This window comes from Pteropus vampyrus, unplaced genomic scaffold, assembly GCF_000151845.1.
Source record: "Pteropus vampyrus isolate Shadow unplaced genomic scaffold, Pvam_2.0 Scaffold354, whole genome shotgun sequence".
In the NCBI taxonomy this organism is placed as follows: domain Eukaryota; kingdom Metazoa; phylum Chordata; class Mammalia; order Chiroptera; family Pteropodidae; genus Pteropus; species Pteropus vampyrus.
In genome coordinates this window covers 487,008-510,732 of record NW_011889135.1, presented here as the reverse complement: position 1 = coordinate 510,732, position 23,725 = coordinate 487,008, and the positions used below count along the sequence as shown (strand labels likewise).

Genomic DNA, 23,725 nt, shown 5'->3' with positions numbered 1-23,725 from the left:
AAAGTAAGTCCATGTCAAGGTTAAAGCTTTAAATTAAGGACTGTCTGAATGAACACCCATCAACTCCTCCTTAGAGACAGGTTCTTATTGGTGGTTTAGTAAGAAGTTTACTTTGTTTTTAGTTGAATTTTTTAAATTAAAGATTTTTATTAAAATATAGCTAACATACAATATTTTATTAGTTTCAGGTGTACACTAATACTATTCTTTAGTTGTACTTTTAAAGGAGATATTGGTCTGTTGTTTTTTAATGCAACTTTTAGGGTGCTTCTAGGTAGCTCTCCAGGTACACACTAGATTCATTTGAAATTTGCAACTTTTAGGGTGCTTCTAGGCAGCTCTCCAGGTACACACTAGATTCATTTGAAATTTAAGTAATTATTTATGCATTGATCTTTTGCTCCCATTGGATTTCAAGCTTATTCCAAGCAAGGACCCAATGCCTTATTTATCCTTGTAGCTGTCTTTCACCATACCTAGAGCAGTGCCCCATCAGAGCTTGAGAGGGGCATGAAGTAAAGAGATAACAGATGACCAGAGTCTTCTTGCTCCAAGGGAAGTCTTGTATAGAGACTGAAAACACAAGTCATCAATTCCAAATAAATTTAAGCAGATTTCCGGTATTCTTCAACAGGCTCAGATTAGACTGCTCCCCTATTCCCTTCTTCTTTACATACCCTGTAAAGTCCCATGACACAGCAGGACAACGAAAGCTCTAAAAACCAACTGTAGCTAGAGGTTTAAGGAAGGGTTAAAACAATTTGAATGAAAAAATAAACTTCATATAAAAAAAAGAAAAATTAGTAAATTTAATTTTTGAAAATCATGAGTCCAGAGACCCCAGGTATATCATCTGAGCTCTGTCATTAAGAATCTATGAATCATCAATAACTAAGCATCTGAACTTGGGCAAACCATTTACCTCTTTACATAAACATATTCTTTTGTATCTCAGAAGGCTTTTGAGAAAAATACTTTGATCTATTACAATGCTTCAAATATGAAAATTTATATAGATTCTTATACTTGTATAATAAGCATGAGAGGTAAAATAGTCTTTTACAGCTAAGATGTTACTATCCAGAAATAACTATTTAATAATGTGGTGGAATTCCTGCATTATTTTAATTTTCTCCTCTCTATTTTTCTATACTGGTAAAATCTGCTAAACTATATATGCATTATTTTTAGCAAACCAATAGTCTTATTTTTAAAATGCAGATTCTAAGTAAAAGAAAAAATGTTTTAGACAAATTAAAAATCTCATGATACTGATAAAAGTGCTGACCGGATCCCTGGGTACCTAGATTTGAACTAGGTTTGCTAAAATGTGTGAGTGACAGAGCTTCAGTACTTTGAAGAGTCCTTTGGGGACTAGACACAGGCTTTGGATACAGGACAGTCCTGTGTTTAATTCTCAGCTCTGCCACTAGTTGACTTGTGACAGGTAGTTTAACCTCTCTGAGGTTTCCTCATCGGCAAGAGTAACTAAAAGCCTACTTCGCAAGGTGATGAAAAAACGTGAAATCATATATACAGCATCAAGCACACAGGGGACGTTCAGCGAATGCCAGTGGCTTGCATACAGCAGAAGCTTGGCCCTCACAGAGCATTTAAAATGCCTTGCAGTAATTAGATGTCCACCCCTCTGCCTTCTCCAACAAGCTCTGTGAGCTCCTGCAGCCCAAGCATCCGAGCACCCAAGTCCAGCTCCTAGCCCAGCTCCCAATCCAGGAGATGGATTCAACAAGTCTGTAGTGAGGTCCCAGTAAGTGCATTAAAAAAAAAATAATGAAGAAAAGAAAGAGATAGAGAGAGAGAGAGAGGGAGGGAGGGAGGGAGGAAAGGAGGGACAGAGGAAGGGAGGGAGGGAAGAAGGAAAAAATAATAGGAAAAAAAAAAGAAAAAGAAAAGAAAAAAAATACTCACTGGGAATACTGACGATGTACAGCCAGGGTCTAAATCCACTAACCTAACCTAATATGGGAATCCCTGTGCTCCTTAGAACTAAAGGGGCAAGATGTTACTCAACCCAATGGGTTCATATTTCCATTCTGGGGAGAGGAAACAAATAATCAGGCTAATTTTACTGGAGACAGCATTGTGCAAAAGCCCTTTGACACACTGAGAAGACTCCTCAGAAGCTTGTGCATGATTGAGAAAGGACAAATACACCTAGAAAACTTCTTTTAAAAGTCTTTCTAATCTCTTGTAGGTTCTCCCTCCAACCAGGTAAGGGGCTTCGATATTGGCTTCAGGAGATTAGATGTGGTTAAAAAGCAAATTAACCTAACAGGTAAGTTTTTAGCTATAATCTGCTTATCTTATCAGGAGAACCTATCATTTATTCTTGTCATAAGTTTCCTAAGGCAGTTTTTTGGGTTTGTTCTCTCTTCTTTTCTCTTTCTTCCCAAGAGGCTTAAGCAATATCAGAGGTCCCCAGGATGAACCAAATTCATCTGGCAGAGTCTCTGGATTTCTTCATCTCCCATGTCTGGACTACATCGCCTCCACTAGCAAGGGCTAGTCCGCATGTTAAGGTCAATAGCAAGATGCCACAATGGATGCTGTAAGAGCAAGTAAGAGAGTAGGCTGGGCTGGAAAGTGGGATTTAAGCTGCATTTGCAGTAGGCTCTGCTCAAAAGAGGACAACTAATGCTCCTGATGAGAGAAAGAAGAAATCAACTCTGGCTGGCAGAATTTTAATTAGTCATAGGAAAAAAAGGAATGGACTATCACAGGGTTATAGACTTTTCATCTCTAACTGCCCAGAATTGCTATTCCTTGTAGTACAGAGTAGATTCATCAGTGAAATGATTGCATCGTAAGGCCTCTCAGGCCGTTTTTTATTTTTTTCAGCATAATGGGCCACATGGTCAGAAATCTCGCGTGGACTCAGATTCTTTTTTGTCAAGATGACTGGAGTATTTCTAGCCCGCTGACATGTTATCTGATAGCTGTCAACTGTTCATTACCCTTATCAGATGAGGCCTAAAAGTCAAATTCTTAAGTGGACTTTAGGTAAGAAGCCTAAAAACAGGAGAGAGTAAATTAAATACCTTAAATTTCTGGTGTTGGGCATTGTGAAAGCATTTTGGCAGTTTGGCCCTTAAATGAAGATTCAGATAAACCAGATAAAACAAATTAGAGAATGTGGCTCAAGAAGCTTAACTCTGGTAAATCAAATGATGACTAATTTTCCATCTGAAATTTTATCAGTTCAATTAGCAAGCTAGTACCTTATAATCAAGTCAAAAGTAAAACTGTTCACTAGGCTGTAGTCACTGAAAAAAGAAATGCCACTTTTTATTTTTTTCAAATCTTATATCCCTCCCTAGTTCTACTCTATCTCATTATTTAATCAATATTTTTTCTTTTCTTGCAAAGAATTACTTGTTGCTTGTTTACCTTGGCCCATGAAAGAAGTTTTAGGTGATGAGTTGTTAAAGAGTTAACGTCCCATTTCCAAGAGAGGGTGGGAAAGGAATGGGATGTGGCTAATGATGCTGAGTGACGAAGAGTAAGAGCATTTCAGAAGACACTACGTCTGGACAACGTCTTCTGGCCTGCCTAGACCTGAACTTGACAACCCAGGCTACGACAAAAGAATTTATACCAGCTAAATACTTTTGGAAAAACAATCCCACCCGAGGAAGATTCTGCTTCTTTTAAAGTTTTAGTAAATTACCAATATTTTAATAAATTTTAACATTTTAATTTGGGAATCTATTGTATATAAAACTCTGAAAATTACAGTAAGGCTGACTTGAGGAAATCTGTATTTCACAGTCCGCATGCACCCCACAAATCAAAGGCAAAATTACTTGTAGATCATCAAATATCATTATTTCTTCTGTCTCTTAACTGAACACTGGAAATCTGTGATTATATAGTAGTTCATTTGATTCTAAATGAATGGTAGATTTAGCTATGCTCAACTAATGTCAGCTCTTCTTTGTGAAAATACATCTTCAAAATTTAAAGCAACTGGGCCTAATCAAATCTAATGATATGTAAAGAGAAAATTATGTACAGCATCTTGTCCCGAGGAATAAGTTACTATGATACCAGCTCACTGCTAATGTGGAAACCTTGATTTCATCGCTCCGTTCTCCCCTGCCTTATCTCCCACCTAACTAGATAAATGAGGTTACATATCTTGATACCTCTAAAGACTGTATGACTTAAAAAATAACATTATAAAAACTATTTTTGAGGCACGAATAAGACACCCACCCCCAAACCTCCAAATTCAAAAGTACTGTAAACCTTACTCCTTTGAGACAAATATTGACTCTGAGAAAGAACTGTAGATTCAGCCATACAAAGAGGCTTCTATCTGAACTGGGAAAGCATTTCTTTAAAAAAAGAGATTTGCATTTAGTTATGGCCATTTTTTTCTCCTAACAGTGCTATAAATTTTCACCAACAGATAGTGAATGTGAGTTTAAAAAATGTTAAGTTCACATTTAAAAATATTTTAAGTCACAATATAACCAAATAATTATTAATAAATTAATTAATAATTCCCTACTTCTCTCATCAACAAGTTTATTCTCTATTTTAAAGTGGCAGGTAAGTTTGTCCTAACAGAAGCCACAGATTGTACTTGGGATAATAGGGTGCAGCCAATTTTGCCTCGGGACAGATGTGAGCCATTTGGAACTAGAAGATAAAAGTCTGCTTCCCCACCCAGTTGCGCACAAGCTTTCCTACTGAATCAAAGCATCCTTTCCCAGATGACGAATTGGGGTGCTGTGGCTGGAGATTGTTTCAAAACCTGGGCAAGCTCTACCATTCACTGTCATTTAAAAAAATTATTTCATGGGTGCCTACCGTGTGTGTGAAGCAGTGAACCAGGTGTCTAGGAGAGAGTGTGCTTTTTAAAAACTGCGCTCTCTCTGTAAAACACATTATGTCCTGGTAAATATTTTAGCAATGAGACAATATCTGCTTCTTGCATTAAAAATGTGATCTGGAACTGAGATCCCTTTACTGTCTCAAGGAATGCCACAATTTTACACCACATGGGGTCTAGATCTGTCTATTTTATTCTCGGAAATATTGTTATTATACAAAGGAAGCTGAATTCCATGGGTAGAACTAGTAGAAATAATCTCAGGATGAAGCCTTGAGTGCAGGGTGGATAACAGGAGGCAGGTGGGCCAAGGGTACTTCTCTGATAACTAACTGCCCAGAATAGCATCCGGAGGGTGGTTCCATAAATACTAATGACTGACAACAGCCAGGATTCATTTCTTCCTCCACTCTGCCCACACCCTCTTTCTGTAAGATATTATATTCTATAGGTGTTTTCTTTTAAACAAAAAGTGATAAGTTTTAAGTGGAGCCTACTCCTGAGAGAAATCTGAGCAGGAAAGAGGAAAACAGAACAGGCAATTCAGAGTGCATATAGGTATGTGTCAGGAAATGGCCCGCTGATCTGAGCTTCTGCCAAAGAAGATAGGTGTAGAGTGGAAGCCTATCTGCCTAAGCCGATGGTGGGAAAAACTCAGCTCAGGAAGCAACTCTTCCTACCAGCACATTTTGCTCGCCTCCAGTCCCAGATGAAAGAAGAGTAGCTGACTCCTTATCACCACTGAATAGCTTTAAGGGCGACACTGGGCTCTTCCTGCCAGGCTGGCTTTTGGCCAAGGGCAAAAGTATCATTTAAAACTAAACAGATATAACCACATGAGCGAGTGCTGACATTTTTTTCTTTCAAGAAAATTAATAAGGAAATAAAATCCAAGATACTAAACATCTGCCATCCCTCATTCCTGCTCCCTTATCATTCCCCGCAACTGATGCCATTTACCTTCTGAAGGCAAAAGACATGTCTGGTTTTGAAATGTAAATGTTTAACAGCAAAGCCAACAAGTTACAGTTGTAGAATACAAACTGCTAAATGAAGCCACTGATAATTGGTAAATTAAGCTGCTGTACAATAATTTTAAAGATAGCTCAAATATATCATGACTATTATGCTTTATTAAACATAATAGTAGATTCCTTGCAAGAATGGAAGAGAAAAAAAATCAACATAACCTACCATTCACTCATGGTACTGTTTTGAAAAATTGAACAAAAACTACTCTTTCTCAGAATATTAAGATCTTCAGGGGTGGGGACTGCATTTTCAGAGATGTGGTAGATTATACTACTACTATTCATTAAAATTTCCTGCTCCTTCTCAAAGGTGAATTACATATCCCCACCCTATTGAACTCAAGTGTGGTCATGTGACTTGCTTTGGGCAATGGCCATGTGACCTCCTATCACTTCTAGGAGCAAGTTTGAGAAGCTCACCTTGTTCTCTTTTCCTCCTCTGCTCTGAAGATAGAGGCTGTTCCATCAATAGATTGAGGTCAACACAGAGCAGAGCTGGAGCTAACCCACAAGGGACATGTAGGACAACTAGGAAATCAATCTTTGTTTTAAGAGCCACTGAGATTTGGGGTCATGTAAAATAATTACTATCTTGATTGATACTTAGTGTCTTACATTAGGTATTTAATAAAGCTTGAATGGGTGACAGGAAGTATTCGGAAATTCAATGGTGAAATTTGGTAGGTATCAATTGACTATAAATCAAACATTTCCTTAAAGGGTGTGGGGACAATCAGCTTTTAGGTTAAATGACAGCTTGGAAAAGTCGCAAACAAAGGTTTTGTATATTAAAATGAAGATGTGAGTTGTGCAGTTTGACAGAAATTTAATCAGCATTTAAAGTGTCTAGTCTAACAATCAGCACAATATCTGCCATCTTTAATCCAGATGCTCCAGACATGGGCAGAAAGAATATCAACCAGCCCCTAAGGAGTCACTGAAGTGAAATTCAAAACAGCTTAACATTAGTCCCCACAGATAGATCTTATAATAAGGCAGTTCTAAGAATTAGATAAAAGTTAAAGGCCTAGTAACCCAAAAGAGTCCCCAAGAATACCTAAACCTTAAAATTCCATCTTGTTGACTGAACTCTTTATCGTTAAACAGCATTTCTTTACTGAGTAGAGTGGGTAGGGGTTGGGAGTGGGGGTGAAGGGGAATGCTAGCCTGGTGGCGAGGTAACACCAGGAATGATAAATGCAGAAGAGTCCCTGTTGCTCCTTAACATGAAAGCCTTTCCTTAGGCTTTTGTGCCTGAAGAGGCTTGTCTGGGCAAGCGAGTAGTAGCAACTCAGGTGCAGAACACATATCAGTTGGCACTGTCTTGGACCTTGGCATACCAAGGACCAAAGTAAGCCAGCATTCTTCCAGCTGGACTGAGCAATTGTTTTCCCTCTTCTCTCTTTCATTACTCATGCATCTTTTGTTAGGTCAGGTGCCACCTGGGCTCTCTTCTACCCCTGTCTTGTGTCCTTAAACATCAATGGTCAAATATAAAATTTGTTCCTAATGTCTTGGACATACTTTATTGGTGACCTAACCTACAACCAGAAGCTGGTGGTAACTGCACCAGTGCAAAGACCAAACAGAGAAAATCATCTGGGAACACACCAATCAACCAAGGCGTTACCTAGGGGTACACTATGGATTGGCCCTGTGTGAAGTATCATGAAAACAAATAGAAATTCTATGGTCCAGGTCCTTTTAAGTTTAGTTGATGAGAAAAGAAAAAGAGAAAGGAAACGAGATTAGCCCTCTTCTCAACTAGCACAGACTAGAAATGAATAGCATGTGGGCACCAAACCGTCCTCAGGGCAGGTGAGATCAGTGAGGGTCAGAGAACACAGGCAAGGTTTCTTCCTACAGAATAAAACTTTGATGGGAGGAAAAAAGGGAAGTCTAGCAAAGAAGACCTATTGTGGATGAAAAAGGGGAGATATACAAGTTTAGTAACTGAAAGTAACCTCACAGGGTGATCTGATTACCAATTCCTAACTGGGCAGGTTATGGTGGGTAGTCACGTCCCAGGCCTACAATTCTTTAGTAAAAGTTTTTAAGCCAGCCCTGTCCACTGTTCTTATGCATCTAGGTTAACACACCTTTAAAATGTCAGAAGTAATCCTCTTTTCCAGGCCTCTCAAAGGAGAAACCACCCTTGAGGGAGCATATAATCTTGTCAACTATCCTGTAATCTAATCTTTCCTATAATTTTCCTTATATTCCTTCCTTATTTCCAAATGTATAAATGAAACTTCAAAACTGTCATTCTCTGGAGCATCTGAGTTCTTGCTTCCAGGCATTATCTTCTTTTTGGCTCAAATAAATTCTTATAAAAATTCTCTACAGGTCTGGATGTTTCTTATGTTGACAGTATAAAACCAGATTGATAAAAACAGCAATGAATACAATTCAAACCTAAGTCATCTGTATATTAACAACTTCGATTAAATGCAAAAAAATACTTTAGAGATCTAAAAAAATGGTACTAGAATTCACATAAGAAAAAAATAAATGGTTTTAACTTTCAAATAAAGTTATCTCAAAAGGGGTGGGAAAAGCAAGGTGGAGCATAACAGACTATCTGGACATGACGTGTACACTAACAGAAAAACAATGAGGAGTACTAGAAGACGTACCTGATACAGTTATATAAGAAGTATACCCTAAAATTACATATTTACAAGTTTATACTATGTAAAAAATTGTGCTTATGTAGAATTAATCCAAATCACAACCCATAAATAAATGCAAATAAGGTTGTGATTTTTAAAAATATAACATTGTTAATGTACAATCTTTTAAAGAGATTATGCCCACATAATCTCACAAGTTCCACAAGTTCCACTACTTACACCACTACTTAGTCCAGCAGCTCTCTGGGCAGTGTCAATTCCCTCCTCTTCACCCCTCCATGGAGACACATGGAAATTTGTGTGTTATTTGGTAGTCACAAATGACTGATGGGCACTTCTGGCATCTAGAAGACAAGAGCCAGGGATGCAGAATACCCTGCAGCACAGGTGACAATCTCACATAATGAATAGTGTCCTACACAGAACACCAGCAGCACTGCTGTTAAGAAACTGCCTTGAGGAATAGGCCAGAAATCAATTTTTCTATGACTTCTCACCTGCTAAAGAAATCCTACAAAAGTCCTAAATTTCTACAAAACTTAAATTCTCACTGCAGAAATCCGAAAATTCAACCAAATACCATTAATTTTATGCCATTATGATTTTAAAATGAATCTATTTTTTCATTAAAAAAAAAAAACTATGAAAAAGTATGTGATCTCTCCTCAGTGATGGAAATGGGCGAAAGATTTTTACATAAAGAGAAATAAATCACCATTTCCTGAGAGAGAGCACATTGTTTTGATGCTAGAAATGATAAATGAGTAAACACTTAAGGGTCTAAACATTATTCCCACTTATTAAACACAGTTTTGCACCTTACCAATATACCATCATCCTACAGCTGGTCCCAAAATGATGGTCAGTAACTCCTGCCCTGTGACATCCACCTGAAGGTTCACACGGAAAGCAGCAAAGGAAAGTAACTGGAAACCCTGCTAGAAATGGCATGCATGAGGACTGGGAGACTGCTGTTGAAAAGTGCCCCTCCAGTGCTACCCAGGCGTGCTCGCAGCTGTGTATAGTACCTCCTCCCCGGCCCCGAAAGAAAAAGGGAGGAGGAAATGGAAAATTCCCTTTCGTAAGGATGTAGATATGAGATCCTGTATGTTCAAATCGTTTTCCTACTTTTCCACATTTTCAGTACTCAAGAGATACATGATCCCATTTAACTTCCCAAAAGGCTGTTGATACTGCCATCTAGTGAATACAGTCCTTTTTACACCAGAAAGTCATAAAAATTTAAGGCACGAGCCCTTTAATTTTAAAGCAGAGTTTGGGAAATGTAAGTATCCTATTTTTAATCTCATTTGAAGTATCACTTCTTTTATAATAGAAGAGGAAAAAACTTACTAAGAGAAAGTTTGTACTCCATGTATTATTATCCAATGTAATTAGTAAATAAAAATGAGCACGATAGGATCAAACAAGCAAATTCTATTTTCTTGTAAAATATCAAAGCTCTGCTTTACTTCCAGCAATGACCGTACTTACTCTCACCGTGTTGTTGATGGCATGGCCCACCTGTCTGTCCCCTGTATGGTGAGTAACTTGTGCCTTTCCTGAGTAACTAGTTTATTGAATCTTAAAGACCTTGTGAACTATCTATCTGGCCACAATTCCCTTTAACTTGGCTGCTGGGGAACACAAGAGCCAAAGCAGTGGCCTATTTCCAGTGAACTTACAAGACCTTACGCAGTACATACATGCGATCTCTATCTTCACTCCTCATCTCCTCTTCTTGCTATTTCCATCTGTCCTGATATCCTCACACATTGATTTTTAATTTTACTTTGTATAACCTTTTAAGCCACCCTAAGGTTTGTGTTTTTTGAAACAAGATTGGGTATGTCTAAACAAATTCCATTACCATTATTTGTATGATGCTCCTGCTGTGACTCTGATCATATAAGCATAAATACATGGAAGACAAATATCACTGGCCCTAGTGAGTCCTGCCGTAGGTAACTCTTAGGGTTCCCTTTCCACTTGTTAACTCATTAGTAGACTGCTGATGGCCTAAACTGGGGTTGATATTACTGCCATCATCAAAGACATTATCACTTATCATTGCTGTCTTCTTCACCCTCCAGTATGGCCTCCTAAGATATCTGGTCAAGGGCAACCTCTTCAGCTGAAGGGATTCTTTATTTCCCATTCCACAGAAGCACTGTGTCTCATTGTGTTTGCACTTGGTCTCATTTCTAAGTAAGTGATTCACGTATTTATATTATATATGTTTACATTAAAAATTTTTAAAAATTGTTCAAAGGCAGAATATAAACTGTTATAGCAACAGGTATGAGAGGACAATTCTGAAATCCCAAAGGCTCTCCTTTCTCCATCAAGAAACAATGTCGGCTACCTTATTACCACTTTAGCATATGCTGTGCTTATTTAATAAATCCTACCTACGTACTGCTGAACTGCATTCAATCACTGTTGTTTAGATAATGATACCCACTGAGAGGTCATCACTGGGACATCTCAAACTTCATATCAAAATTCCCTTTCTTATCTCTCATAATTATCTATTAAAAAGCTACAGATTGCAAAAATTACATTCTCAGTCCTACACCCAAGAGTCTCAATACTTGACTCTATTTGTTCCAGAACTGCCAAAAGCACAAAACAACTAATAATTTCCTATTAGCAAAGTAGAGTGTAAGAAGTGTGGGTGGGTTGGTATAGGGGGTATTATAGGTAATATGTGTGTTCATCATGCAAATAAAAGCAGATTTTATTTCAAAACATCGTATTTTTATATGTACAGGCATGTGCACACACAAGTTAAATGGCCAAGGTGATAAAGACAGACGGCTGAAATAAGACTGGGGGGAAGGTGAGTGGGACCTGATGGGCCAGAGGGTTTGGGCGGGGATAGGCTATGGCCTGGGAACTGTGCAGCACCTCCAGGCCGGTCTGTGCTCTCTTGTTCTGGAGCTCAGGCCGGAGACAATGGTATGCATTCCAGTTCTGCTCTGAATCTACCAAAAACTCCTGGAGCCACACACATATCCTCTGATTTGTCCCTCAGTTAGTCATGCTGGCCTAGAAAAGGTATAGGAGAATCCAATAATAAAAACAAAGGCAGAGTAGATGATAAAGGGACAGCATAGATGGATTACCAACAAAGGGATCCACAGAAATCTGATTTTAAAAAAAGACTGATAGTCCCAAAGGATCTCATTGTTTTTTAAATAGGCCTAATGAGATGAAATACCTCTCTGTAACTATCTCTGACCTTTTTCTCTGAGACTAAAATTCAGGATATTTATTTACCTGATACTACACAGGAAACACATGGCATTTAGATTTAAATTTAAAATGTATTTAGTTATATTTAATAACCTCATTTCTGAGTTCCTTTTTCGTTAAAGTAACTTTCATTTCTATTATTGCAGTTTTAGAAATATGAATAAGTATAAGGTTTGTGCCAACAGACACTGTTACTAAATCAGTACCTAGCAATCCTTGGGCCTCTAGCTTTTCTTCAGGTTCTAATTTAAGGACAGTACAATTTTACTGTGAAACAGAGCAGTGAGACTATGCAGTCAAATGGAAGGTAGTTTTTGGAAATGATAATGACTTGAAACATGAAGATAAAACTACTGTCCAACACAATGGAGCAGCTTAACTGAGTGTAGTCATTATTGTTTATTGCTCTGAGGAAGCTAGAAAAAAAACAGGGAAATAGAGGAAACTTCTTTGAAAAATGGAACATCTTTTATATGTCTAATGTATATTATAAAAGTCAAGTCTTTGTTGCATTCCGTCTATTCCTCTACATGTATTAAATATTCAGTTTTTTTAATGCCCGGGAAACTAAACGATGGTATCATCTGCAGGTCAGAGAATTAGGATCTAAGGTTCTGAATTTTAGACATACCCATATCTAATGAGATAGACACTATATTTTATTAAAAAGTGAAGTGAAGCATAACTTCCCTCAGTAGCTCCTTTGTTTGAATCCAGCTTCTGTGCAGGAAGCAAGTGCTAATACATGTCTGAAAAACATGTCAGGGGACATGGGTCTCGTGGTTTTTATACCAATTTCGGTGGTCACTTGAGGCCTCCTTCTCTTCCAAGCTATGTCCTAGACACGGTCTTGGAGATAAGTCTAGACACTCAATTTCACAAATTGGAAACTAATGCACACAGTCAATCAGCAAAGAACATGCCCCAGTTAGCAGGACTTTTGCTTCAGTGCAATTGTTTGTGACTTACTAAAAGATCCCTAGTTTGCCTGTTTTCATAGGAGAATGCTGTGGACTGGCCCCAATACTAGCAAATGGAACTCTGGGGGCTGACAGCTAACACACAACACCCCTAAAGGCCAGAAAACTACCATGCATGTCATGCCAACCTTCCCTTCATATGCGGGGATGGGAGGATAGAGATAGAACTGGTGGGCAGAATGATAAGGTAACCTAATTATACTCAGGCCAAAGTAGCAAAGTGAGTGAGTACAGGACACAGAAGACATCTCCTTTCAAAGACAAATAATTCAAAACCATTTAATGAAACAACCAAATAGGAGAATACCATTGCATTATTTATCTATGGGCTAGTGGAGGAAATCAACACATTTGTAAAGAGTGGTTTTATATATTAGCTTCTTTCCTTCTGCTCAATCACAATTCCCAGAAAAAGAAAGACCACAAACCTGATTTCTGCTGTGGCTCTAGAAGATGAAACCAAATGTTAAAGACACTCAGGTCACAGACATGCAGCCAGAAGCATGTTCACTTTTTTTTTTTTTTGCGCATTCACTCTTTAGCACACTTGAACTGCCTCCACTGACTCTCCAAGCTTTCCAAGTCCAGAGCCTGGAATATACAGTTCTCCTCTTATCTACGAGCATTCCTAAATGACCCTTAAACCTAAAAAAGCTGGGGCCTGCTGGTTCCAGCCATCTCTTGATCAGGGTCAAGGGTGCATGGACATCACTTAACATTATCTGACATAGGAAACTGCACTTTGTCAAACCGGTTGTTTGTAAACCAACACTGGATACCTCTATGTCTTGTCCAAAGGGGAGACTGCTTGGATTCTACTTTTAAAATCACACAAATAAATAAGTACTTCATTTTATTTTTTAACTACATAGTATACCGTCACCACTTCCATATCCTTCCACTCATCAGAACCTTCTTTTCTCATTCTATACAACCTTTGCTTAGGGATTCTATACAACCTTTGCTTAGGGGCTCATCATGGCTCACTTGGGGGTGGGACTAAGGTCCCATTCTAATCTATTAGGATGATTATGTATTGTTTTTATAATCTAGAAAGTCTTTGATAAACTTTCACCAAATCAAAACATGTTCATATTTCTGAACTAGTTATTCTTGAGAATTTATCCCAAAGAAATAATTTATCATGGCCTAAAGATTTCACTACAGAGATGTCTAAAATAGCAAATAATTAGATATAATCTACATTTTTAACATTAGAAAGATGGATAATACACTATGATACATTAATACAATTGAATATTATTTACCATTGTAATTATAAAGGCTTTTTAAAAGGAAAAACAAATGTTACTCTATAGGCATCTGGGAAAGGAGGCCAGGAACACTTGTAAATGAGTGGGAAACTGTGACAACTAAACTACAAGTAGTATTACAAATAAAAAGTATACCACATAAATAAAATGTAAACTAAAATATTTAAGAAAGATGAAACCATGTGTCATATTAGAGTGGTAGAATTTTTATGCAATTAAAATATTCTATTGATTTTCATTAACAAAATATAAAATATTTGCTAACCAATGATCTGAAGAAAATAAATTTTGCCATAGTGTCAAACTATTGACCTACCTCTCCTTTATTTAAAGTTAACTTTTTTGGAATTTATAAGCTTTCCTAAATTTTACTTAAGTCCATTAAAGGAAATGAAAAAAGTACCAATGGTTTAAAAGGCAAAATAGGTCACAGGATCAACGTCAATTATATCTATTTTAAGTGAACTTCAGGTAGCAATCAGAAGTTTAAGGAATTCTCCAAGAATTTACAAACTAGTCCACTTAACTTATAAACTATCAACTTATCAAAGTACTTTCTAACTTAAAATACTGTCATAGTAACACCATCACAATGATCAGTTTTATAACATGGTAAATTTATTCTAGTCAAAGCCAACTGCTATATATGTGAATGGTCTCTCTTTTTTTTTTTTAAATTTTATTGTTTCAACCAACTCACTGAAGGGTTAGAGATCAAGTTTTCTTCCCTTTAGATTCTCGATCCATAAGGATTTTCGATGAACTTACAAAGGCTTAAGTCTAATAGGTAGCTGGGCAAGCAAGGACAGTATGAGGTCAGTAGTGACCCAGAAAGCTAACAAGAAGCATGAGTGTGTGCTCGTGTGCCTTTTCCCATGCTCCCATCCAAGAAAATGCTGTATTGAAGTGATGTGTATGAATGCATCCATTATGCATTATCGCCACTGCCTTATCCCACTCAAGGTCTTAACACTGGCTTAGTTCACTTCCTTTGCAGACAATCTGGACCATCAGCTGGGGTGGAGGCTCTTAAGTAACTTTATGAGTTGGCTTCATCTCCGTAGCTTCTCAGGTGTGGTTCAACAGCCACACCCTAAAAACAGACAACCTTTTATAAACAATTTGTCAAGTCTGTTTTTCCCTCTGGTTTGAGGACAGACAGACCGACCAAATTGGCCCAGGGTGATGAGTGCACCATTCCTGAGGTAGAGCCTGCAGAGTCCACCCTTGTCAACTTCAACTCTCTTGATAATGCCACATAAAAATGCCCTTAGGTTAACTATTTTCATCTTAGGTGCTCTAAAACAATGATATTTTTCTATTTATAAAATTGTCAATAAAGATTTTTTAAAAGTCAAAGTACTTCTTTTAGGTCTTTGAGAGAATACACAAGTATTAATAAAGGAGAATTGGTTGATTGTCATGTAGAATGTGATACACAGCAAATGAAGTCATTATCATTACAATTTTGAAAATTTTATATTTTTTCCTTCAAGATTCCATGGTATTGAATAAATAACCCTCCCTCCCCATCCCCGGAGATTTTTTAAAGGGAACGCAAATGTTACACTACAGATAACCAGAAAGGAGGCTAGGAACACGAAAGGGGACTGTTGTGGTGCTTCCTACAAATCAGCTGAATTTCAACACCATATCCATTTCAGTTTTTCTTTGTCTAAAAATCCTTGCCACCCTACCATGCCATTTCCTTCCAGCACAGTAAGTTAGGAGAATAAAGAAAGGAAGAAGTTACCGAAGTTCTTATAGTTCTGGAAGCAAATTTTTCTAGAACTCTACTCTTGGGCTGGGCGAAGAAAGCAGACTGGCCCTCCTGGACTAGGGTGAGGCATGTATGTGCAGCTGGTCCTGGAACTGGGTGGAAGCAGGAATCCGCACATGAACCAACAAGCCCACAGGAGAGGTACCCAATCGAACCTGTGTTTAGCAGGCTTAACCATCTGTTTTCAAGTGGCTTATGATGCTCCAGATTTAACCTTAGTGCCATTCTGAATGACCCAACAGCATGCAAGGAAAAAAAATTAAGGAAGATGAAAGAGGCTATCATTTACTAATTAACAGTTTAAAGCCCATTTTAAAGAATGACTCATGAAAACTCATAAAATTAAAATTTAAATCCCAGCTCCAACATTTTCTCTGGGCACAAAGCATTTAAAAATAAAAATGTGGGAGGATAACTACATTTCACCAGGTTTTTCTTGGTTTTTAAAACAAATCAGTCGCCTGTCTTATCCCATCCAAATCCACTAGAATGTAAATTCCACGAAAGCTGGGACTTTGTTTTAAAGCTCACTGATTTTGCCCACCTCCTTTTCAGCTACAGTGGTCATATAAAAGCAGTGACTTATATTGTAACTTTTACTTTTACACATAACATATGCCATATGTTTAAATTATATAGACTATATACAAAATTCAACGCTATATGCCAAAGAAAAGCTCCATGGTTTTCCTCTCCCCTTTGCCTTTTAAAGAGGAAAAATATGCTCATATTAATTTGATAAAACTAACTGAACGGTTAAAATCCAGAACTAGAATTTAGTGTATGGCAGAGCTTGTTTAACCACCACCTACTCTAATGAGAAGAGTCAGGACATAAGGCCTGTGCTATGGGCTTGGTGCTCCCTCCCTCCAAATGCCATCTGGGGTATAGAGATGAGTTAATCCTGTTACCAGTTCTCTTTCCCATCCTGGTCACCACCTAACCCATAATAAAATAATTCTCACTAGGTATTCATCCACTTACAAAACCACATCTGCATACCATTCTGGGCATAGTGGCTCTTGAGTAAGCTGTTCACTTTCCCACATACCAAAGCACTAAGGGAGAGCAAGTGATCGGAAAGGTCTCCTTCACTATCCCCTCTTTTCCCTGTCACTATGCTCAACATTGCTAGCCTGGACCATGCCAGTCACTTCCTGGGTAAATGTGATGCTTCTTTTTTTTTTAACTCAGATTTTTCTATGGCATTATATTCACACCCATTCATTGTTTGGTCTCTCCAGCTGCAGAGAAGTTTCAACACTAGTTTCCTAGTGGTTAATGTTCTCTTACCTTTTGTTGCCTTTGCCCAGGCTGATCACTCTGCCTACATGGGAGGACTTCTTTGCTATTCCTTCCACTCTTTAAGACTCAGTGTAGGCATTTCCTCCTCCAGGAAGCCTTCTCTGATGCCCCCTACCAGTTTTAGATACCCTTTCCCTGTGGCTTCCTAGTACCCTATGTATAACTGCAAAGAGCTTACCACACTGTTGAGATTTTGTTTTATTTTTGTGGTTGTTAATTTTGGGTCTTTCTTTAGTTAATCCATTAGTTTCTCTGGGAGATGGAATCTTCTTTATTCTAGCTCTGGCCTATCTAGCACATAACTCTCCCCCAAATGCTTGATCCATACATGAATAATTGAATGAGCTGGAGTTCACATGTACATGTGATGTTAATGACTTTCCACATTTTATAGAAAATGGCATACTTCAATTCTTCTCTTTCATCATTTGGTAATAAGATATTAAGTCTCCCTCATCAGACTGATGGATAGAATCACTGTTAGGGAAGATCAAAAAGTGACCAGCAATAGGAGAATTTAAACCTCAAGAACATACTTTCTGTATATAGTATCTCTTTGACAACATTTTTATCATACACTTGTAGTTCACTCTTTCTAAAGCATATTTAGGACACATTCTTAAAGCAAGATATTTTCTAGTAAGATGAATTTTAGAATCTTAGCAGATGGACCTTATACACTCCGACCATAATATTCTTAAATTGCTGACTCACTGCTTGAGTTTAATCTTCCCATATCTTACTGCTACTCATTCTTCAAGACGCAGAATCGAATGCCACTTTTCCATGGAGCCTTTCTTGATCACGCTAGACAGAAAGGCGCCCTCTTTCCTCAAATCCCCTACAGCACTGTGTCTCATTCATTTATCATCTGCTACAGTATCTGATGCCAGCTGTGGCAAGTATACAGCAGATGTTCAACAATTACTATAGCAAGAAAGGCCCTTTCCATATATTCCTTAGTATTTATAACAGGGGAAAATTAAAAACAGGCTAAATATCCAAAATAGGGGGACAGCTTAGCAAGATCCATGGTACATCAACACAATAGGATATTACACTCCTAATAAAAATGATCATCATATGACTTCTGCCCATTTATGGAAACATTCACATAAAATAATGCTATGTGGAAATATACACAAACAGCATGTGAACCGTGACCCCATTTAAAAAATTTCTGGATGTATATCAACAAGGTAATTTGGAGTTAAATAAACTTGACATTAATTAGCATTTTTTAGCTTATGTTCCTAAGTATCACATAACACACACCTTAAATTCTCCTGTATTTAATATGTAGCCAAAATAGCTTTACCACCTCAGAAGTTAACAGAAAGTATCCCCAATGACCAATGGCTGGGAATTCTCTCAAGTGCTTTAATGTAACATTGTTGTTTTAAGTTCGAATCTCAAAAAATGGACTGAGAAGCTTTGTTCACTACTCCATACCTACTTCAAACACCCTATCTGAAACCATCAAACCAAGTCATACAAAAAGTCTCCAACTGACCTCTGTACCCCTGGGTTTTGTCGAAATCAATGGATTCAGTTGAGTAGGAGTGTTAAGCCAAGCAAGGGGTGCAAATAAATCAAAGAGGAGAGGATGAGAACCAAAAGGGGGCAGAGGAAGATGGTCTCTGTCATTCTATGACTATTACCTGGGCCTTCCTCTCACAGCAAGGAGGCCAGAATTTACTCTCCTTCCATGAACACCTGAAGTTCTTACTGCACTGAGGTCACTGAATCCAAAAACAAGGAAATCCTAACGACAAGAGATGAATCCCATGTCGTAATATACCCGATTTCAGGCAGGCAGGCTTTAGTGTGTTCTGCTTATTCCAATTTCCCCAAATTTTTAAGAGTCTTCAAATATTATATTTAATGATAACAACCTTTTCTTGCCATTTCATTTTCTAGTCACTTTTTAGGTGTGATTTAAGATACAAGGTGGTAATAAGATACTTCTCAGCACCAATAAAAAACAGACCAGGAATAAAAGCCTCATATCAACATGACCATTTCTTCAATTATTTAACAACACAATGACAAGAACTTTCTCTAAAAGATTAGTTTTAAGTGAATGGTTCTGTTATCCATCTCAGAGGCACATATAGTAAATAGAAAACACTCTGACAATTAGTTTTCCATCTCATATTCGAAGCAGCACTCACATGAAAATCACGATTTTTTAAATACTTAAAACCACAAGCCAAATGATGTCTTTCAATGTTTAAGTTATTTGTTATTGTTGTATTTATGATCGCTTCCATTTCCTTTCTTCGTCCAAGATGGCAGCTTTCAGACTATTTAAGCTGGACAGCTCCTTTAAAGTCTCAAATCAAATATACATATAGATGTATCACTGAATTGTACACTTGAAACTTATATAATTTTATTAACCAATGTCACTCCAATAAATTAAATGAAGAAACTTAAAATTCCCAAATCATCCCAAACCACAGCAAAATCCTTTTACATCTTAAGCCCAATACCTATGACTCAACTTGTCCAGAACCTGTAAGGCAGGTTTTTAATTATATCCCAGATGAAAATCTATCCTTCTCCTTTTCTGAAGACTCCCTTCTTCCAAAGGAAGATCTCATCATGAGCTTAGTATAAGCAGAAGCTCACACTGTAGAGATTTAGGAATAATAAATGGAAGGGAGGTTGGAGTTAGAGCTTTTTATTTTTACCAGATAAAGCTGCAACTGCATCCATCGTTTTGCCAGGCTTTCTGAATCCAAAAACTGCACAATGTCACTGGATGCAGGGTGAAGCCAGGAGCATTCATACTCAAGGTCAAAGCAGTTACAACTGACTTGTGTTCAGAGTCTATTTTGTCATGTTTAGTGCCTTATTTTCTCTGTCATTAAATACTATACTCCACTAGCCCAAAGGCTGAGATTTCCATTCACAGAAAGTAGAAAATGCAAGAGAAAAGTCATATTCAGTGTTAAGAAAAGTCACGATTTTCCCATCTGGGAGCAATTATCTTGCCTCATAGCTATTATTTTATGTCTAGAAATCAAAAACCTGACAATAGCTGAACATAAAAAACTAACACTTAAAAAACATTTAAAAATACTCTGAAGTGCTTAAAAACTTTTTAAGTACTTAGAAGGAAAGGCAGTCAAAAAGACAGTCTCATCTTTATGACATGAGAACAACCATAGTATATTATATGGAATGAACACCATACTACTAGCTGTGCAATCTTATATAAATCATTTAACCTTCTGAGCACTGGCTTAGGTTTCTAAAAAAATTAGGAGATTTCTATTAGGATTGAATTTGACGGTATATGCAAACTGTCCAACACAATGTCTGGCACATAGTGCCCATTCAATAAATGGTTATTTTTAGCATCACTAAAAATACCACATCTCCAGGAAAGAGATGGAATAAAAGAACCAGAATAATGCTTTGAAATATTAGCTTTAACATTTACCTTAGACATTAATGCATCTATGAACTGGTACTTCAAAGCTAAGATGCTGTAAGATGAGATGTCTTTTTGCTGAAATCAAGGGCCACTGACACTCTACCTGCCTCCTCAACCACAACTTAATAATAGTAATAAAAAAATCCAGCATGGTAAGTTCAAAATAATTTTGAATTTTTAAAAGAGAAAAATTTAAACAGCTGCATTTATTGTTTTAATTCATAATAGGACAAATATTAAAACTTATTAATAAGGAAGATATTTCTCTGTTCTAGAACTAGGGAAAGATAAAGAAGACAACTGATGTAGGAAGTATTCAGAGTAAAGAAATACTGAATGTTAATGTGGCGTCTTTCTCCATAACTAGAGTCTCAGGAACCAGGAACCCTATTAATCTTTAAATTCAGTGCAAGATACAGAAGCCGTTTTTAGTAAATTCTTCTGGCTGAGTGATCATACGATGATTAGATATCAAAGCTACTTCAAACTCTTCAGGATCTCTTATTGCTGGCAAAGATAACTTATGCATTTAGAGGTCAGAGTCAGCCAGCCATATTTTCAAAACATTACAACACCAACCTTTATTTGTCATCTGGGGTTTGTGCCATATTCTACCTAATACCATTTCCAAATTGAAGTGCACCAAAGTGGGAAGAATATGGAAATTTCTCACAAAATGCCAAGTCAAGAGCAAAGTGCCCTTGAAAAAGATTCATCTTTTAAATTCTGGCATAAACCTGCTCTTCTGTCTATATTTTGAAAGAACAATAGACTCTTTCTCCATAAATAAGAAACAGGTGGTAAGCCCCAAGAATGAGTCTGAAATAGAGTAAAATGCTTAGGAAGATTATTATCACTGTAGATGAATATGCTCTGTAACTATTATAATTCTACCAATCACATGTAAAAATGCCTTGATTTCATGCTTAATTATCACAGAAACTGCTGACCAAAAGAGTTGAGATATAATAAAAGAGTCATATTAAAATTTCATCTAAGCAAGATCTATTTTGCAAGAGTTAAAAGCATCAGTCAAAAGGAATTCCACTAGCTCTCCAACAAAAAGAGGCCTTCAAAGCTTATAAGTAATAAAAATATTTTATCAATGCTCTCTGCCTGTAAGACTTCATAAATAAAATTATAAAGACATAAATAATTTATCAAAAATTTTGTGCTACACCTAACTTATGCAAAAACAAAATTCTTTTATTATAGAATGATCAATCTGTACTTAGACACTGAGTAAAACATTCTACTAGGTCTACATCTGATACTATTTACTTCTATAATTCACAGAGAACCAAAAGTTATTCAATACCTTAAAATAAGGAATAGACTAAAAATGAGAGTCAAAAGTCCTTGGAAGGTTATTAAAAGAATGTTGAGGATGTATGAATGCTAACATAAGCCTTTCAATATAAAAGCACTTTTCCACAAAGAAGTTAACCCATCTCATCTATCGTCAAGATACCTATTTGTTTACATTCCTCTGTCTGATTTTTAACAACTCACCAACGAGTGGCCTAATCAAAATAATTTTACATCAAAATTATTTATTACCTAGCAGTGTCATGTTCATAGGAAGAACCTGCTTTAAAATTAGTGGACGATAGAAGCAATGGCACCCCAGTTGCAATTTACACATCTAACACACAGATATTGGTTTCTAAATACCATTCTCCAATAAAAAATTCCAGAACTCCTGAGGAAGTGACTGATTCCATGGCCAGCATAAGGAAAATACAAGGTAAGCCTGTAATATCTGGAGATGCCACAAAATGAAAAGGAATGGGAACATGTCAAAAGACATTGCAGCCAATCTGATGGAACTCCCAATGGCCAACGATGGAACAATTTGAGCAAGAAAATAAAATAATGATAGTATCGGATTAGAACCTATAGAATAAAATAACTATGTATATGATTCCATAGTGATGTGTGTGTGTAACAAAGGACAGCACTTCGTTACAAAAGAATCTCAATAAACAAACAAATGTACATGGAATGAGGGAGATATAAAGTCACTACTAGGTAAAGAGTATAGTGATAATTATTGCAGGTAAGATCTACCAATGGATGCTAAAATCAGTGGGTGAAAGCTTGAGGAAAAACAGGATATTTGCCTAGTCTCAAAGTATCTCCACCCCCTTCCCTCCCGGATATTTATTAATGACAAAGGGCACGCTAGTCACTTTATAGTGGAGAAACCCAGGAGAAACTATCTGAATCAAGTGATCAAGGTCAGCATCACCATTAATAAGAGAAACTGACATCAAGTAAGCACTTGGCAAAAAAACACATCATTGCTTTTGTGGTATTCTTCCCCAAAATGCAGAACCTCAAAGTAAACATTAGAAAACCTCAGAAAACCTCAAAGACAGAATCATGCAACAAAATAACTGATCAGTATTGTTCAAAAGTATCAAGGTCATGAAAGACAAGGAAAGACTAAGGAAGTGCAGAAGTTAAGGAGGCAGAACTAAATACAGTGTGGATCACGGATCAGATCCTGGAACAGAAAGGATGTTAGTGGAAAACCAGATGGAATGCTAATAAGGTCTGTAGTTTAGCTAAAAGTATCATACCAATTTAAATCTCCATATTCTGGTAATTATACTATGATTATATAAGATGCTAACACTGGAGGGAGCTGGCTGATGGGTACACATGACTTTAGTACTACCTGTGCAACATTTCTCTAAGTTTAAAATTATTTAAAAATAAAACAAACTAAGGGCAGAGGAAAGCAACTGTGGTTACCCATATTCCTCACTTCCATCTGGCTTTCTTTGGGCATTTTACAAAACCATCTTCCTCTGCTTTGCTTTGTTAGTCATGGAAAAGCGTAGAGAGGTGTGAGATATGAGATTCGGACACACAAAACATCACAGTGACTGTCTCAAAAATTCGAATATTGTCTGCCTTCTGGAGTTCAGCTAAACTTTTCAGTTAGTCCTGAACAAAATAAAGTCATTAACTTTAGAACACGTTAGTAAATTCCCAAACTGGCCTTGGATGGTGCCAAAGAAAAGAACACTGGGTATTCACAGACTCTGCCAACAAGCAAAAGATCTTTTGGCAGAAAATTCAAAGCTATTTAAGAATGACTGCCAGCAATGTGTTGGGGGATAATGAAAGACGGGTTAGTAGTGGGGTGGGCT

At 37.2% G+C, this 23,725-nt stretch overlaps 1 protein-coding gene across 6 annotated transcripts in view; it reads right to left on the bottom strand.

The window, feature by feature from the left end:
* The window catches only part of KANK1 (KN motif and ankyrin repeat domains 1), a 191,103-nt gene that overhangs the window by 94,076 nt on the left and 73,302 nt on the right, over positions 1 to 23,725 (bottom strand). Inside the window, exon 4 of one of the 6 annotated variants that reach the window (XM_023522688.1) lies at positions 8,742 to 8,866. The exons of the other annotated variants lie outside the window; for them this stretch is intronic. The gene's annotated coding sequence lies outside the window, so the exon portion shown is untranslated. The remainder of the gene's footprint in view (positions 1 to 8,741; positions 8,867 to 23,725) is intronic. 6 annotated transcript variants of the gene reach the window in all.